The sequence below is a fragment of the Lissotriton vulgaris genome, chromosome 1_1 (assembly GCF_964263255.1).
Source record: "Lissotriton vulgaris chromosome 1_1, aLisVul1.2, whole genome shotgun sequence".
Taxonomy (NCBI): Eukaryota; Metazoa; Chordata; class Amphibia; order Caudata; family Salamandridae; genus Lissotriton; species Lissotriton vulgaris.
The window spans coordinates 662,446,438-662,464,954 of NC_141685.1; positions in this window are offsets into that span (position 1 = coordinate 662,446,438).

An 18,517-nucleotide genomic window follows, 5' to 3' on the forward strand; every position below is an offset into this window, starting at 1 on the left:
TGCTCACTTTGCCACTCAATTCAAGCAAGCCGGGCTGAAGACGGCTGGAATGCCAGAAACCGGTCCTCGGAAGCTTGTTTCCGGTCCAGGGAAGACATGGCTTGGCAGTTTTGGCTGGACTGTTCCCATGAGGCACAGGGTCAGATTGATTTGAATATAGCCATGTCTGAACTGGGGTGGCAGAGTGGGCTAAAGAACGGTGATGGATTAAACCCAGATCTTTTGACTGGGTGTGAGTGTTTGATTAATTCAGCTGCTCTGTCCATCACCACCCCCTTTTGTACCACCATTTAAGCTTTTTTATCTCAATCTGGAAAAAGTAAGGAGAGTCAGTTTGTTGTTAGCTCACTGGCTCCCGCAATATCATTCAAGCACTTCACCATGAGAATGTGGTCCATGGGATGAAAAGCCACAGAAAGGTTTGAACAAACCAGACAGATTTAAACGACCCTGGCTCCTCTCATTATTTTTAAGAGGTTTTCCATCTTGTCTCATAAGCAGTCTCAAATCCATTGATGCTTCTAAACCTGAATTGATTTTCATCTAATACAATAACTATGCTGTTCCATGTAGTAATATCAGTGGGTTGTTGGCACCCTTTTTTTTAAGACTTTACAGTTGATTGAGAGTCCAGGGATGGGAGGACAGTGTTTGGATTGGTTCAACACAGTTTATTAATAGACAGCAGACAGAAGTTTCTTGTTGTTGTTTAGAGATTATCAGTTTCCCAATGAATGTAGTTACTGACCTTTCGCATGTCATTGATAAGAAGAACCACACATATGATTCTTTCCAGGGCAGATAATGTAGTGTGGGGAGCCTATTAGATAGAGCCCTGCCTCCAACCAGGTCATACAGGACCATGGGATTTATTTGTCTGCAGCCCATCTGGAGAAGGAAATGTTTCAGTAGTTGTAGATGGCACCTTGCGGACTTGCTTTGTGTCATGACATATGAATTAGAGAGGCCTTTGTTTTGAAAGAATTAAAGCAGTTTTGCCTTAGCTGTTAGCTGGGACTAAAATCATTAAGGTTCATGCTATTGCCTGAGGCAATCGTGGTTTGGCACTATTACCCAATAATGATACATCTTTTTCAGGAGTACCTCAATTTTGGGGATTTTTTTTATTTATTTTGACTATGAGACTGCCATTCAACCTTCCACTGCTTGTGCTCTGAACCTTAAATATGGTGTAAATTTGGCTAAAACCAAATAAGATATTTAACTTTTAAGTGTCTGTCAGTATTGTGGCATAGGAAATGCCAGAGTGGCACAAAATCTCAATGTAATATGTGGCCCGGAGAGTGCATTTCCCCCACCCACATGTTTAACCGTTAAAACCTACAGGCGAACTAATGCAACCTAAAACACTGTTGCAGGACCGTTTTGACATAGAGACAAGCCTAGACACCCATAATGCTGCCTTAAAGACCATAAGGCTCGGTGCCTAATGTATATATGTGGGGTATGCTAAATATTAAGAATTGCATGGCAACTTTACAATGGCAGCAGTGAATATAGCTAACCACACACCGCCAGTGTATATGGCTGTATGAAAATGAACAAGGCATGTGGATAGTACAAATATATGTGCTCAGTCAGGGAGCATCTTTCTTCCAAAAAGGTGCAAATAGAGTGATGGGAGATACATCTCTCAAAATATAAAGAAATTGCAGCTCGTCTAAAATGTGTCAATGATAAAACAGTATCAGAAAGAATATGAATTAACAATGAAAAATTGAACAATTAAGTATAAAGTCATATTTATTAGACATTTAGGATATCAACACTGTGTTTCATTCAAAACAGGATGCAGTAAGAAATTGTATTATAAGGTATTAATGACATTCAAATATGTAGAACCAAAGATCTTACAAGGTATAGTGTATTATCATTGAAACATTCTTTTGTTGATCAAAATATTTTTTGGTAGTTTATTAGAAATAAGAAATACAGAGCCAAATAATGGGTGAGAAAAGAAAGTAAAACATCAATGTAAATACATGTATATCAATGCAAGTGCCATATTATGTACGTTTCTATTTGCTTCGAGGTAGGTTAGACGGAGTGTTACATGAAAATGAAAAGATAATGTATGAAGGAGGGGTGCGCCAGTAAGTGTCAAAGTATGTGATCAAATCTTAGAGGGTGAATGGCAGTAGTAAATGTAAATTGTGCATAGCATCTTGAGTGTGCTCTAGATAAGAGTCTAAGAGCACATGCATCAATCTAAATTGTGATTGCAAACATTGCTATACGTTTAAAAAGGCTGTTTGTGATCGCAAAATAGATCACTCCAATGCATGAAGCCCATTTGCAGAATATCTCCAAAGATCGCCAAAATAAGCAATTACCTGAATAGCGATTCAGTAATAGCGATTCAGTATTAAGTAATCGCTAATAAGAAATCGCAAACCCAATGCATTAAACATTCGCAAATACCGAATTTTAAACAAAATAACTATTAGCAATTCTAAAATAAGAACAAATCAAATCTGGTGGTAACCAATTCAAATGGGAGAAATCAGGTGCAAATCATCAGTAAACTACATAAACAGTCCCAGAGGCATCAGGATGCTTCACAATGGCAGCACTCAACATCATGGCGAGGAGGATGAGGCTAAGAGCAGCAGCACAGAGTAGGAGGAGGAAACAGGAGTGAATTGTCAGTGTGCGCGTAACTCTGCTAGCGCAGACGGAGGAAGAGATTTATTACAAATATAGGCTGAATGCAGACACAATCTATGAGCTCATAGCTAATTTGGACCCAATACTGCAGTGTCAGACTCATAGGACACATGCCATCGCCACTCATGTGCAGGTCCTCTGTTCACTGCACCTCTTAGCTTCAGGGGGCTTCCAGGGAGTAGATGCTTCAGCTAGAGGTGTCTCTCAAAGTGCCCTGTTGAGCTTTTTAATGCATTGCTTGATGCCATGTTGCAGAGGATACACCACCACATCAGGTTCCCCACAACACCACAGGAATTGCTGCAAATTAAATTAGATTTTTATCATGTTGCCCATTTCCCACATGTCATTGGTTGCATTGATGGATCACATGTGGCCATTTGCCCACCCTCAGTGAATGAGTACATTTACGGCAACCGGAAATCTTACCATTCATTGAATATACAAGTAATCTGCAATTCTGAAAACATTATCACAGACATAGTGGCTAATTACCCTGGCAGTGCACATGACTCCTACATCTTCCGGCATATTGGCATACACAGACGTCTACTTTCGGGGAAGTTTGGCGAAGGATATTTGCTTGGCAAACATATTTAATACTCTCTTGTACACCTGTCTGCCATGGTGACATATAGCAGTGACTTATGTATTTTCTCATTATATCCTGTAGTAGATAGCGCATACGCTGTGCAGTCCTTCATCATGACTCCATATCTTAATCCTACTACGCAAAGTGAGCAGAGATATAATGAGGAATGCATCTCCACGTGCAAAGTGATTGAGAGGACATTTGGCTTACTAAAATCCTCTAGGTTCCGCTGCCTCCACAAAACTGGGGGTGCATTACAGTACAGGCCATAAATCTGCTGCAAAATAGTTGCCTCATTTGCCCAATTGCACAACATAGCCACTAATAGAGGCATTCCCCTTGAAGAGTCTGCAGTGTGCCTGAGGTAGACATCCAGCCAAGACAACCACCACAAGCGGCATGCTGTCCAAATGCAGCAGGGGGCAGAAGGAGACAGGCAGAAATCACCCAACATTACTTTTAAGGTGGGTAATCACAAAATTCCTGGTGCCGGTGGAGAGGGGTAGGTGGCACGGCCCACTTCCTAAAGCGGAATAGACACCATGTTTTAGGTGTCCTGATATCCTGCCTGATTGGAGCAATACTTTAACCACTGATAGGTTGTTCTGTGATACTCCAGGTACTTTCACTCGCATTCTTGATACGTGGTAGTTAGAACACTGTGGAGATAGTTCACTCACTAGGTCCTGAAGAATTGCCTTGGATCTCTCTGAGCAATAGACATGAAACATGTTGACCTGTAGAGTTGAGCATAGCTAAACTGAACCATCCCATCAGATAGCTGCCATTCTTTTACCACATCTACACTATCTAGGCCCCTCACACCCACTGCATCAAACTGCAAGGAAAAGAAGATCTCTACTAAAGAGCCCCTTTATGGGTGCCCGTCGGGTATAGCAGAGCTGGCCCGACGAGGAGCAGGTCCATATGATGAAGCATGACACCTAGCTGGCATGGTGTGTGAAGATCTTAGTTCCCACAGGAGGAATTCCTTTCCTCCCTCTCCATTTGCCCTGATGAAGCACATAATCAGTAGCTTTTAGACTCCCCCCCTCCTGTCCAATCATTTGAGTAACTGCATACCTTCTTCTCCTATTGTAATCACGAAATAACAGAGTATGTGCTCAAAGGTTTATTATTAAACTTGTGTGGTTGTGTTACTACACACATACCATGTGCAGACAAGTGCAGACTGAATACTGACGATTAAATGTCATTGCCATGGCACTAAATTTCAGTGTGAACTATCTACAAGATTCTGGTTACCGCACCAGATTAGTCCCTGTCCACATGTCTACTTCTTCCTGCCACGCACTCCAGTGGCCATCTCAGTAGGCTCAGCCACATCCCTCATTGAGCCTTCTGTGCCGGTGTTGCTCCTGGTACTGCGCCTCTTGGAATTTGTCACAGGTACCAGTAGGCCGCTGAGGCTGGAGGCCTCCTCACTCCCCCCTGCAAGCACGTTGTTTCCACTAGCTGCAGCAGTCTGAAGCTGTTCCTATGCACTCAGCAGTGGCTCATCTCCACCTGCATGCACAGCATGCCTGGAATGCTGAGCTGTAGTTGCACTTAGCCTATTGACTGCCCTGGTGTAGCCATCTAGGCGCCCTACCAAATTGCAATGCCTCCTGCCATGGAAAGCATGCTCACCCTAGAAGACCCTGCACAACTCGTGCATAGGTGTTGCAACACTAGCTAGGTTTTCTGTGCTTGCCCTGTGCCCTTCAACTACTGCAGTGGTAAGCTCTCTCAGGCAGTCTTGTGTGTCCCCCATGTGTGTTTCCATTGTCCCAAGTTGCCCCTGCATAATCCTCATGTTCCTTCCTTGCAGGGGCTGGACCCTCAGCATCTTGCCCTCAAGCCCACTCCAGCAGGCAGGTGCCCCATTGTGCTCTGCCGACGTCAGGACTGCCCTGGACCTTCGCCTGCAGAACTGGATGGAACGGCGCCGCAATGGTACCTAAGTTGGTGGTGGTGGTGTGTTGCATACCTGCTGTGTGGGAGTCCCTGTGTCATCACTGTCTGAATCAAGCAATGGTGGGACTATTCGCCTGAGCCGAGTGGGAGCAGGAATGGGTGAGGATGCCGGCACTTCTGGTCCCTCCTCAGACAGTTCCACTGGTCCCGCTGACTCATTGACATTAGCCACGTCACTCTCCTGCGCTGCTGCATCTGTGATTTTAAACAGTGCAAGTTAAGTTATTTTTTTTCTGCACAGGTTTGTGACATAGTTCATGCAAATGTCTAGTAAATTAACAGCCTGTCTACTTTAGTCACTTCCTTGCTGTAGCCTACTGCACTAAACCTGTTTTTGTCCCTCCTTGCCTTGCGCTTACATTTGTCTGTATACAGCTCCCACAATGCATTTGGGTGTTGCAAGTAAAACGTGGACTGGATTTTTAACATTTTAACATTGAAATATGTTTAGCAGTGGTCTTACCTTAGGAGGTACCTGCCTGTTCCGAGGTGTCGATCTGGGTAATCCCAACGACTGCCTCTGGCTGCAGTGTGGATTCAACTGTGTCCTCCAGTGGTGTGTTTGCACAGGTGGAAGAAGGTACACCTCCAGTTTTTTTGGCAGCTGCTAGCCTTTCAGCCACCCTCTCTTTAGCTCGGCTGCACAGGTCATACCATCTTTTGGGCAGGTCAGAGATTGCATGTTGTGTTACTCCCACAGCATTGGTCTTTGCTTGGATTGCCAGCCAAATTTTCCTTAGGCTGACTTTGCAACCTGCAGAGAGGGTTTATCCAAAAAGCTTGTTGTGGTTCAACACCACTTTCTCAAAGAGGATTTCAAGTTCTTTTTCACTACATTTTAGCTTTCTCTTCCTGCCTTCTCCTTTGTTTTTCCCATTTGCTGTGGCCATGCTGTTGTTTTCTTACTGCTTCTGCTCCAAACACAGCTTGCTCCTGCTGAGCTACACCAGTCTGCCTCCTTCTCCTCTGACTCCCTCTGTGAACAGGTGTGTGCAATCACTGATTCACTTCCTAGTTGTGATGTCATCTCAATGCAGCAATATGGGTAAATCACTATTAGCGAGTCTGTAATTGCGTATTTGCTATTGCCAATTCAGTAAAAGCTAATTCGTAATTGTGAAGAGCAATTATTATCGATTCACTAAAATATAGCAAATTTTTGGATGCAATTACTTTTGTAATTCCGTAATAGCGATTTCAAAAAATCGCTATTAAGGAATCGCAAAATCATTTTTTGATGCATGTGCCCCTAACAGTAGAGAGGGGAAAGGAGGAAGAGGGCGATAGAGAGGCGGTGTCATGTGATTTGATAGCAGAATAGTTAAAGTTAAGGCAGTGATGATGATGTAAATGGCCTATGATCAGGAGATGTTGGTAGGGGAGTATTTCCCATTGAGGGGGTGGGTAGCGTGTGAGAAGTTGGCCTGGCATATGCTGTCCACTATTCTAGTGGGCACCTTGCACCAGTCCAAACAACCCTTATTGATAGTAGGTTTAAAGACAACCTATATAGAAAGCTATCCTAGTGGTAGCTGTGGAGAGCAGCCTTCAGGCTAAGTCTTGGAGGAATGTAAAGTAGCTTGTTTTACCAGTCTATAATCTCATGAATGACCAAATGAAAGGAGAACCGCACCAGGTATAAATAAAATATATGTATTTATTCTAAACACATCCCTCTAGTCTCTTTATGAGGCTAGAGGCAAAAGCACATTCAGCTTTTTTAGCACACAGTTTATTAGCACAGTATAAGTTGAGCCCTAGGGGTGTACCAAACCATATATTAAGAAAGTGTTAAAAGAACCACAACTGACATAGATACAATGCCTAGAGCCTTTAGAACTGCTGGGGCCACCAGGAACCACCGAAGGTAGTGACACAGGGGACCCACGGGGACGCGTGCAGTGTCTAAACACAGCCGCAAATCACCATTAACTTCTATTGGGAAAGTCGTGGTTGGAAAATTACAGATAAAGAACACTTAGAAGAGGACTTGGAGCAAACCCCTTTAGAACTAGGCAGTTCTAGAGTCAACACCCACAGGAGCACCAGAGTACTCGAGTTATCTCATCAAGGAAAACCGGGTGCGTAGGTGTCTTTTCGTGACGGGTTTTGTCGTCGATTTTAATGGCGAGCTGCTGAAAAATGCTGCAGGTGACCAAGTGGAAAGTGTCCGGGTGGATCCAAGGGTGGATCGGAGATGTGAAGAACCTGAAAGCAGGGGGACAGAGTCTGGGTCACTTGCCAGTGACCAGGAAGGCGATGAGAAGATGCCAACCGATGTTGGGTGATTTCAGGTGAAGAAGGTGAAGCTTGACTCTTCAGCCACGAGGACCAGGAGGCATCAATGACAACCAGAAGCTGGATTTGAGCTGTCCCACAAAGGATGTAAAGTGCTGCAGTGTCGGATTCTGGATGGGACCCAACAAGCCTTGGCAACATCAACCCACACAGAAAGCAAACATTGGCTTTGGTGCAGACCAGCAAGGTCTGAGGAACTCAACCTTTGGAGGGGAGACAGGTAGCAACCAGGAAAATTGAAAAAATAGCAGAGTTACCTTTGTGGGGACCCACCAGTTGATGGACCAGGGATTCCATAGGGGATAGAAGCAGAAATGCTGGAAGCAGACTCACGGAACACTTGTGGAGTGTAGGCCTACAATCTTTGGTGCAAATGGGGCTCAGGGCTTGGACTACAAATAGCCCAATGCACAATTTCAGAAAAGCTTGGGAAGCTGATGCACTAGCCAATGTGTACGGTGTCCATGAGTTCTGGTCCTACGTCACTCGTGAGTGCTGCGGGTCTCAGCTTTGCTGGAATCTCGTGTCAGCCTCTAGGAAGTCTGGAAGTTTATGTTCTGAGTTGCAAATCCATCAGGATCAGTCTCGAGCCTTGGAAATGCAGACCGGCAAGATGCTTCTTTCTTGTCTGTTTGAACAGAGGAGTCACTCCTCAACCTCAAGGGAGATTCTTCTGTCTTCTAGTCAATGTAGAAGGTTGAAGTTCCAGGATATATATTGCAGAGTTTCGTCCAGGTGTAATCTAAGTCCTAAGGACAGGGAGCCCATACTTATACTAAGTTAGGGGGTTGGACATACTCTGGGGACCCACCTATGGGAGGATCTAGGGAGTGGGGTGGTTACACCTCTTTCCCTTTGTCCAGTTTCATGCCAGAGCAGGGGCTGAGTGTCCCCGCAACCGGTTTGAACTGGGATATGCACAGGGACACCAAGTGTGCCCCCAGCTCTGTCTGAAAACCATCCTATGAATGTACCCACCCAGCCCCAATACACTAAAGCCTGTAGGGGAGATGGTTACACCTCCCTGTGACAGGAAACTGTTGTGATGTATCGCATTCCGTATTCCAAGCCACCCAGCCTTGGAATGTGTAATGCACAAAGATGATGCTCTTCAGGTTCTTGGAGGGACCGTTTACTGTTGGGAAGCTGATGAGGGTTAATGGATAAAGCTACCTTCTTCATGAATCTACAGTTGCTGTGCATCTTTCAATTACCACAAATTTGGCGACGATTTGTAAACTACTGCCAACCCTCAAGAAACCGGAAAAGAATCCCCAAAAAAAAGAGACTTTAGAAGAAAACTGTAAGTAAGGCTTGCTGCCTACTTTTCCTTCACTTACTTTGCACAGAGCTCATCTCTGCACACTCCAGCTGTGGTGTTTCAGCTTCTCATACATGTCGGCTTGGGGTCTTGTTCGGAGGCATAAAATCAGGGTGTTACAGGCCTGATGCGCGTCACAGATCTGGTTGTACGTCAAAGATCAGGCACCTCCCAGGCAAACAATAACGCCAGCGTCAGCACACTCCTACGTAAGTGGCGGACATTTCATGTTCACCACGACTTCAGTTGCTGTTTCTAAGGAAACAAAACAACCATCCTTGAAATACATTAGAAATACATAGGACATTTTGCTTTCGACTTTGGTTACCGTTTCCATGGTAACAAAGCAACGCTAACATCAACTACTCCGGTTTTGAAAGGGCTTTCACACTTCAACATGGGTATTTAACCATTTGTGAACAACTACAACGATGCTGCTTTACACAGGTTTTAAAAGCTTGTCCATCACACATGTGAGAACACTTCTCAAAACGTGTGCAACACTGTGACACACACAAATGTCTGCTTATACGTGCTTGTGAAAAGCTACAACGCCGCTGAGTTACACTGTGACACGCACACGTTTTAAAGCGTGTCTATTATCCTAAGCCACAAGTTACTCCACTGTTGTAAAACCGATTTCTAGACTGTGACACAAAAACGTTTTAAAGCCTGCCCATCATTTATAGCATCTAGATTATGCACCGTTCTCCAACAAACCATTCTAATTTTAATTTGTTTAGGTTCAGCATTATAGACCATCATCTTACGCTGTGCACTTACTTTGCACAGCGCTCATCTCTGCACACTCCAGCTGTGGTGTTTCAGCTTCTCATACATGTCGGCTTGGGGTCTTGTTCGGAGGCATAAAATCAGGGTGTTACAGGCCTGATGCGCGTCACAGATCTGGTTGTACGTCAAAGATCAGGCACCTCCCAGGCAAACAATAACGCCAGCGTCAGCACACTCCTACGTAAGTGGCGGACATTTCATGTTCACCACGACTTCAGTTGCTGTTTCTAAGGAAACAAAACAACCATCCTTGAAATACATTAGAAATACATAGGACATTTTGCTTTCGACTTTGGTTACCGTTTCCATGGTAACAAATCAACGCTAACATCAACTACTCCGGTTTTGAAAGGGCTTTCAAACTTCAACATGGGTATTTAACCATTTGTGAACAACTACAACGATGCTGCTTTACACAGGTTTTAAAAGCTTGTCCATCACACATGTGAGAACACTTCTCAAAACGTGTGCAACACTGTGACACACACACATGTCTGCTTATACATGCTTGTGAAAAGCTACAACGCCGCTGAGATACACTGTGACACGCACACGTTTTAAAGCGTGTCTACTATCCTAAGCCACAAGTTACTCCACTGTTGTAAAACCGATTTCTAGACTGTGACACAAAAACGTTTTAAAGCCTGCCCATCATTTATAGCATCTAGATTATGCACCGTTCTCCAACAAACCATTCTAATTTTAATTTGTTTAGGTTCAGCATTATAGACCATCATCTTACACAGTGAACACAACTACATTGTGTTGTTTATTCACGTCATAATTTTTAAGCACTGTGACACACACACACTTCTTTTTGCGTATCAAAACTTTGAAACGCACAACTTTTTCATTTGAGTATCAATTCAAATTGATCACTGTGATACACACACATAATTATTTTAATATTTCTTGTACAATCCCTTTGGTCGTTCTTTATTTTAAACATTCTTTGGTGTGAATTAGGATGCAAAGCATTAATGCACCTTCACCTTTCCTTCAAATCCCCAGGGATCCACCCATTCCATGGCGTTCTTGGTACAGAGCATTTACAAAATATCTTGGTGCTATTGGTGGCAATAGATATTGTCCAGAAAGGAAAAGATTACTATTAGAACATAGTTTAGGTTTTGAAGGACAGTCAGTTTATGAACACCTTCCACCGTATGAGGTGAGAGAGGATAGTGGAGATATTGATGATATCAATTAGCTGTCAAAAAATTTGAAACAGTTTGATATTCTACCCAGTTTAATTGTAAACAGACAAGTTTTTCACTAGGGAGCAGCAACAGGATGATTCAATCATTACTTATGTTGCTCCTTGGCATACACTAGCAGCTGAATGTGAGTTTGAAAACGTTACGTCTCAACTTATCAGAGATCAGATTGTGGTCAGATGTTGGGATAAGAAAGTTCAAGAAAAGTTATTAACATTAAAAAATCCTACACTCACAAAAACAATAGATATAGTCAAAAGTATAGAAATTTCACGTAAATCGTCTAAAGAGTTAACAAAGAAAACTGACAGTGGGATGTCAGTGGTTAAAGAAAATACTAAAGAGAGCACTAGTCAAGCAAAAAGGGGCCTTGCATAAGGATAATTTATTCAGTCCAAAGAATATTTGTTTTAGGTGTGGTGACACAAGACATGGTTTCAATGGACGTCCTTGTCCTTCCATGAATGTAAAATGCAAGTTGTGTAATAAATTAGTGCAAAAACCACAGTTGATGGACAGAATGCAGAACAATGTCATACATTTACCCCAGTACAGAGATCTGGGCCTAAATCCATTGTGGTTTTGCACTCCACACCACCCCAGTTCAGACATGGCCATATGCAAATCAGTCTGACCCTGTGCCTCATGGGAACAGTCCAGCCCGAACTGCCAAGCCATGCCTTCCCTGGACCGGAAACAAGCTTCCGAGGACCGGTTTCTGGCATTCCAGCCGTCTTCAGCCCGGCTTGCTTGAATCCAGTGGTGTGGAGAGCATGGGACTCACGTCTGAGCATACCCATCCCACTCGGGGTGACAAATGCAAAAACCACAGGTGATGGACAGAATGCAGAAGACAAAGTGAGAAGACATATTGGACATAATTATTGAAGTAAGGCCAGGTAATCATACTACATGTAAAAATGATGTTCTTATCTCTACTGCTGTTTGCATACCTTTGGTAGGGATAAAATGATCCATCTTAGTAAATGCTTTCACAACCACCATGATAGTATCATATCTATGATCCAGAGTTAGATCAACAGTAGCACATGCCAAGATTTCGATGGATTCTGCATGGATGTAACAGCCCCATATGCTTACTCTTGTCACCTTTAACCCTTTGCACATGTCTGAACATACTTTTGTATATCCTGTCTTGAATTCACCCACCGGTAATTTATTTTAACCAAACTTCCAATCCTTATGACCCCTGGATACCCTGCGGTTGTGGAGACATGTGTCACCTGCAAAGACTTTAACCACAATTCTTGATTTGGTAAAAACAAAAGATTGTTGCACCACAGTAACTCTTGATCATACTTTCGAGATGTACCCTGAGATACACAAGATTCTATAATTGGTGGCGCAACAAAAGCCTTAATCCTTTTTTACAGTGTATGGGATGTCTGTTTCTCAATATGTCTACTATCTTTTTGAGTGGTATTATTGGCACTGAAATTTCTGGATAAGCAGCATCATCACTGTCTATACAATGAGATAAGATATCTTATTTTCTATTTGCTTACCAGGGAGATAAATATTAATCAAATCACTGTATACAAAATAGAGAGACTACCTTAGCTGTCTTGCTTCTAATGCTTTTTCTCAATGAAGAAATAATCAAATACCTGTGATCAGTATACACTGTAATTGGATATCATGTTCTGTACTTAGAAGATAATGTCTCCATTCCTTGAAGGCAGGCTTAACAACCAGTAGTTTGTTACCAGCAATATTTTAGTTGCTCTCATGTGAATTCCATTTCTTAGAGAAAAATGCCACAGTAAGTAATAGACCAGTAGTAGGATGACGCTTTGACATAATGTCAACTACTGAGAAGTCAGAAGCATTAGCTTCTACATAGAAAACCTGCGTGGGATCTCGATGCCTTAAAATTAGGCCATTAGTGAAACACTTTTTTAATTTCTTAAAACCTTTTTCTTAAAAGCTTCTTCTGTTTAATCTGTCCTGTGATATGGTGTACCCTTCTTCGATATTCAAGTGATGGAAAAAAATAAACAAAACTCAGAAATCTTTGTACTTCACAAATTGTCTTTGGGATAGGCCAATGTAACTCTGGAAGGAATTGGGATTGTTAGCTGATGAGTAATTCAAATATTTGCATAACACATGCCCTAGATTTTCGTTTACTGTTTATTTATACATTGCCCAAAATTCATAAATCGTTGGAGAACCACCATGGTAGGCCAATTGTTTCAGTCATAGGAAGTTTAACAGAACATCTTTTGGAATGTATTCTTAAAACCATTAGTGGTGAATTTACCATTATATATCCGAGATACCATGGATGTGTTGAACAAACTACTAGATGTCACCTGGGATCACAACATGAGTTTTGTCACATTAGATGCATTGGGGTTATACATGTGTATTGAGAATGATCAGGAAAGCAAGCTTTGATGCCCTTTAGGAATAGTAGGAGTGTCAGTTCACAAAAGCACTCTAATATGCTGTGGGAGATGAGTGATTTGATCTTGAACAATAACTTTTTTCACTTTGAGGGGCAATAGTACCATCAGACCAGAGGGGCAGCTATGGGACCCAGGTTTGCTCCCTCCTACACTAACCTCTTTATAGAGATGTGAGAGAGGGACCATGCCTGATCCAGGAATACGGGGAAATGGGTGGATTTTATCCTATTTTGGGGATGTTTTAGCGATTATATACTGGTCACATGGTGAGGAACTGAAAATGATCTGTTGGAGTATGTGAATTATCTTAACCACAATAGCTACAATGTGAGGTTCACGATGTGCCATGATACAAATAGGAAAGACTTCCTAGACGTTGCATGTAGTTAATGATGAAATACATAGTAGATTGTTTCGCAAAGAAACAGTAACGAACAACATTCTAAGAGCAGACAGCACTCATCTGGCTGCAGTTATTAAGGGCATCTCATTTGGGGAAATAATAAGAAGACACAGAAACTGCAGTAAAGAGGACAATTTTGGAACTAGCCTAAAGGATCTGAGAAGGAGGCTGTCAGCACATGGTTATTCCAACACAGTCTTTAGAAAGCAGAGTCCAGGGTACACAGGATTAAGAGAGAGGAGACTTTGGTACAGAAATCAAAAAATGAATCACAGGGGAGGTAAGCCTTTATCTCCACCTACGGTACAGATCATGACAACATTTATAAGATGTTGAACAGAAATTGGAATCTCTTAAAAGGGGGGCTGGGACTAACTAGCAGCATTACTGACAAGCCACTAGTAATGTATAGGAAATGTTCCACGATTGGGAACAAGGTCATGAGAAATTACTTGCAACCCAAAAGAGATATAGGACAACGTTGGTTAACTTAACAACCAAAGGGCTTTTTCACATGTGGCCTATGTAAAATGTGTGGTTGGGGAATCTAACAACTTGAAAGTATTCAAGTATAACACTGAAAGAACATATTGTGTCAATGAATTTATCAATTGCAACATCTGTGGTGTCATATATTTAATCAATTGTAATGGTAATATAATGTATATTGGCAGAACTAAAGGGGCATTACAAACCAGGATTCAAGAACACAGGAGGTCAATAGTTAATAAGGACACCAGATCCCCCATTTTTCAACATATGTTTGTAAGTCATCCAGACAGCACTAGTTTTAAATTCCATTAGATACAAAAAATAATCCCAAACAACAAAAGAGGGAATTGGGAACTAAGACCACACAGGAGGTGGTGAAATCGATTAGCAGATTGAGGACAGTACAACTAGCCCTCAACATAGAAAATTAGTTATGTTATGTAATGGCATGTTATGTTATGTTCAAGGGTACTTGTAGAACACACAGCCACTCAGGAAGAGAAAAATGATTAAGGTTGTTGCTGAAACAGCCAGGTTTTCAGCTGCTTCCTGAAGGTGAGTAAGTCCGGCACCAGTCTGAGTGTCACTGGCAGAAGATTCCAAACAAGGCCAGCTTGGACTAGGAAGGAGCAGACACCAGTGCGAGCACGGGAAAACCTAGGAACAACCACCTGCTGTCGAGAAGATGAACTCAGGGTTCTGCCGGGGACATAGTGTAGAACCCTCTTACTAATGTAGTGTGCGCCCGTGCCATGTAAAACCTTAAAAGCCAAGACCAAGGCTTTAAAGCTAATTCTTTTTTGGACAGGGAGCCAATGCAAAGCCTTCAGGTGAGTAGAGATTTGAGCTCTAGGTCCAAGCATAAGGACCGCACTGGCGGTCGCATTCTGGACCACCTGAAGACTGCTCAGTAGGTATTCTGGGAGGCCTAGGTATAGGACATTTACATAATCCAACCTGGAGACAATGAGGGCATTGACCACAGTCTTCCTATGGGTGAGAGGTAATAGGGGAAGAAATTTCTTAAGCATTAGTAGGAGGCCAAAACAGGATCCTGCAACTGCCTGGATTTGAGCTTTAATGGACAGGGTATCATCCAACTCGACCCCCAAGTTCTTGACCTTGTTAACTGAGGTAAGGGGAGGTGACATGTCTGAAGGCTCCCATTGTTTTCACTTGTCCCGAGATGGAGAGCTGAAGAAAATTATCTCAGATTTCTCTGGGTTACATTTCAGTTGATTTTCTCTGAGCCAAGTGCAAACCCCAGTCAGGCATTTGTTAATCTTCTCCCCTGCAAAGTTCTCACCTTTATCACATGTGAACAAAAGCTATGTGTCATCCGCATAGGAGATTAGTGTCACACCACATGCTTCAGCCAAGGGAGCAAGGGGGGTTATGTATAGATCAAAAATTGGCGGGCTCAGTAGGAACCCTGAGGGACGCCCACCTTCATAGGGGGAATGGGAGCAGCAAAGAGTGAAGACCAGACCTCTTGGTGTCTATCCTCCAAAAAGGAGGAGAACCACTTGAACACCGTGCCTCCCATGCCGCACTTCTGTAATCTATGCAGGAGTCAGTCATGGGGCACAGTGTCAAAAGCAGCCAAGAGGTCCAGCAGAATAAGCACCGCACTACCTCCGTTATCTAATTCTCCTTAACACCTTGACTGCTGCAGCAATTCCCCCTCTGTGCTGCACATCCTTATTTCCCATTGTTTCATGACGAGCTCAGCTCGTCATAAGCACACGACCAGTGTACTGCATGACGAGCTGAGCTCGTCATGAGCATCGAAGGGGTTAATAGACTCAGAAATTTCAAGCAGCAAAGTCTCTGTGCTGAAATTAGATTTGAAACTGGACTGGCTCTGGCGGAGAAGATTGTTAGTTTCCATATAATCTGTGGTAACTGAATTCACATATTTCTCTTGGGCTTTAAGGCTTTAGAGAAGAACGGGAGGATTGAGATCCGTATATAGTTGGATGCCACCAAGGGGGCTGCAAAAGGCTTTTTTAGCATTAGGAGAATTTTCGCACTTTTCCAGCTGCATGGCACCTGGCCATTTCTCAGCAAGGAGTTGAGGACAATATTTACGGCTGGGTTAATAATCTCTGCTACGGATGCCAGCACTTTGGCTGGGAATGGTTCATGGGAGAGCCTGTCTTAAGGCCTTTCATAATCTCCAAGGACCTCTGCAGGGGAAGGGGGGAAACTGTTTGAAATAATTATCCCCCGCTGGAGGGTAGACAATCTGTGCACCCTCCCTTAGCCGGGAGGGACTCTTCAAAGGAGTTTTGGATAGTTTTGATTGTGTCATGATAATATGAGGCAAGTTGGCTTGTCCTTTCCATAGTGGGGGTAAAAAGTCTTGCAGCCGCACTGAATGAGAAAAAGTATTTCATTATTCCATAATTTTATTACCAGATGACTCAATTTTGGATGAAAAGACGTTTTCTTTTTCCTCATACATTTTATTGTGATGGACCTTTAAAGATTGTTTATAGATTTCCTCAATATTAAAAAATTTCCACCATACTCTTTCCAGTCTTCTGAAGGCGCTTTTGCTCTGCCTGAGAGCTTCATTCAATAATGGAGCCGAAATTCTAGCAGCTTTGGAAGGGTGAGTGGAAGAAGGTGCAAGCATCAGGGAACATTGCTGTTACCAATTCTCCAAGCAGAGAGCATTACTCTATGTGTAGCCACTGAGTGAAAGTGGGTGGTGGACAAGCGCTTCGCTCATGGCTGCTGGAGTAATTCGATGAAAGGGTCTGGAAGCGGTAATACAATGCTTCCCGTAAGATTGAGGGCATCTTACCAATTTACACACCTTAAAACCGGGTAAAGATCAGACCATAATAGAGGAAAAGGCACGTCTATTTGGATCTCTATATTAGAAAAAATCTGATTGAGTGTGTGACCGTTATCATGGGTGGGAAACATAAAAAATGGCAAGGGACTCAATCAGTGAGATGGACTCCTGCTCTGCCAGTTTGTCCATAGGAATATTTAAATCACACAGTACAAGGAGGTGCTTGAATTTGGCGACTAGGGTGTAAATTGCGCCACAAAGGGACTTGAGGAACTTCCTGGCAGGGCCAGGTGGCCTAGATATTAATGCATCAGCCAGGGATATGTGTACAGAGAGTGCACAATGAAAGCCTAGACATTCCGCCCCGTCCAACTCTCCTATAATGACTATGCTGCAGGCAATGTCCTTTTTGGAAATAATCGCAACTCCACCACCCTTGCCCACAGCACGGTCCCTTCTAAGGATCTGATACCCGGATGGAATGGCGGTAGCGATAGTAGGGTTTGATGCCTTGGTGAGCCATGTTTCTGTCAGAAATATTAAGTCTGGGTTGCATTCTTGCAGCAGATCAGAAATAAGCAATTCTTACTTTTTTAGAGAGTGTGTATTCAGTATAAGTACATTATTTTCTGTATTTGAATCACAGGGGCCCAGAGCTGAGTCTGTAGATGTGGATAGGAGTTAGGGAACGTACCAGGGTCATTTTCTTGTGCGTATAACAAGGAAATTACCTAATGGGAGCAGCCATTGAAGCAGGATGTATGATTGAATTGGAATGAACAAAAACTTGAGGAACACATAAACAACAAACCCAGTAGATAGCAACATTCAGCATAGTGAGATGACACTGTTGTTATTGAGCCACATGGTTAGACTATGGAATTTAGCTAAAGAAATAAACAGGTGCGAGAATGAGGAATACAGACTTAAAGCAGAATATAAAAAATGTGAGGTGGGGTGTGTTAATGAATTATCGCCCATTTTGAATGGGGTGTTTTTCTGCATAGTGGTGTTACTATTATGTTATTGAGCCACATAGTTGGACTTTGGAATCAATTTCAGGGAGGAAAATGAGGAATGCAGACTTCCCCCGTGACATTAATAGTGCGAGTTATAATGTAGGAACGAAGTAGCGCCAATTTTTTTATGTTTTTTTCCCGTCCTGATTGGAGCCTTTTTTGATTTTGAAGAGAATGAGAAGATCACTGACAGATTTGATTATATTAGGACTGAAGGAAGCCACAAATGATTAATGAAGAGACTATGAGATACATAAAGAGGGTATTGCGATGATGAACATATATCCACAGAATATTATCCGTATATTGTTAGGGCGGACTACAGCATGATAATTGGTTGTCATGAGTGCCTAAGTGGCAGTTTGGGTGTTGACTGCGCCTGGGGCTACAAATGATTGACTAGAAACTTTGACTGAATTAGTGTTTTTGGTCGGCTTCTCCTCTGGTCCGATTCTCTTCTGATTGGCTGGATGCAGGTTA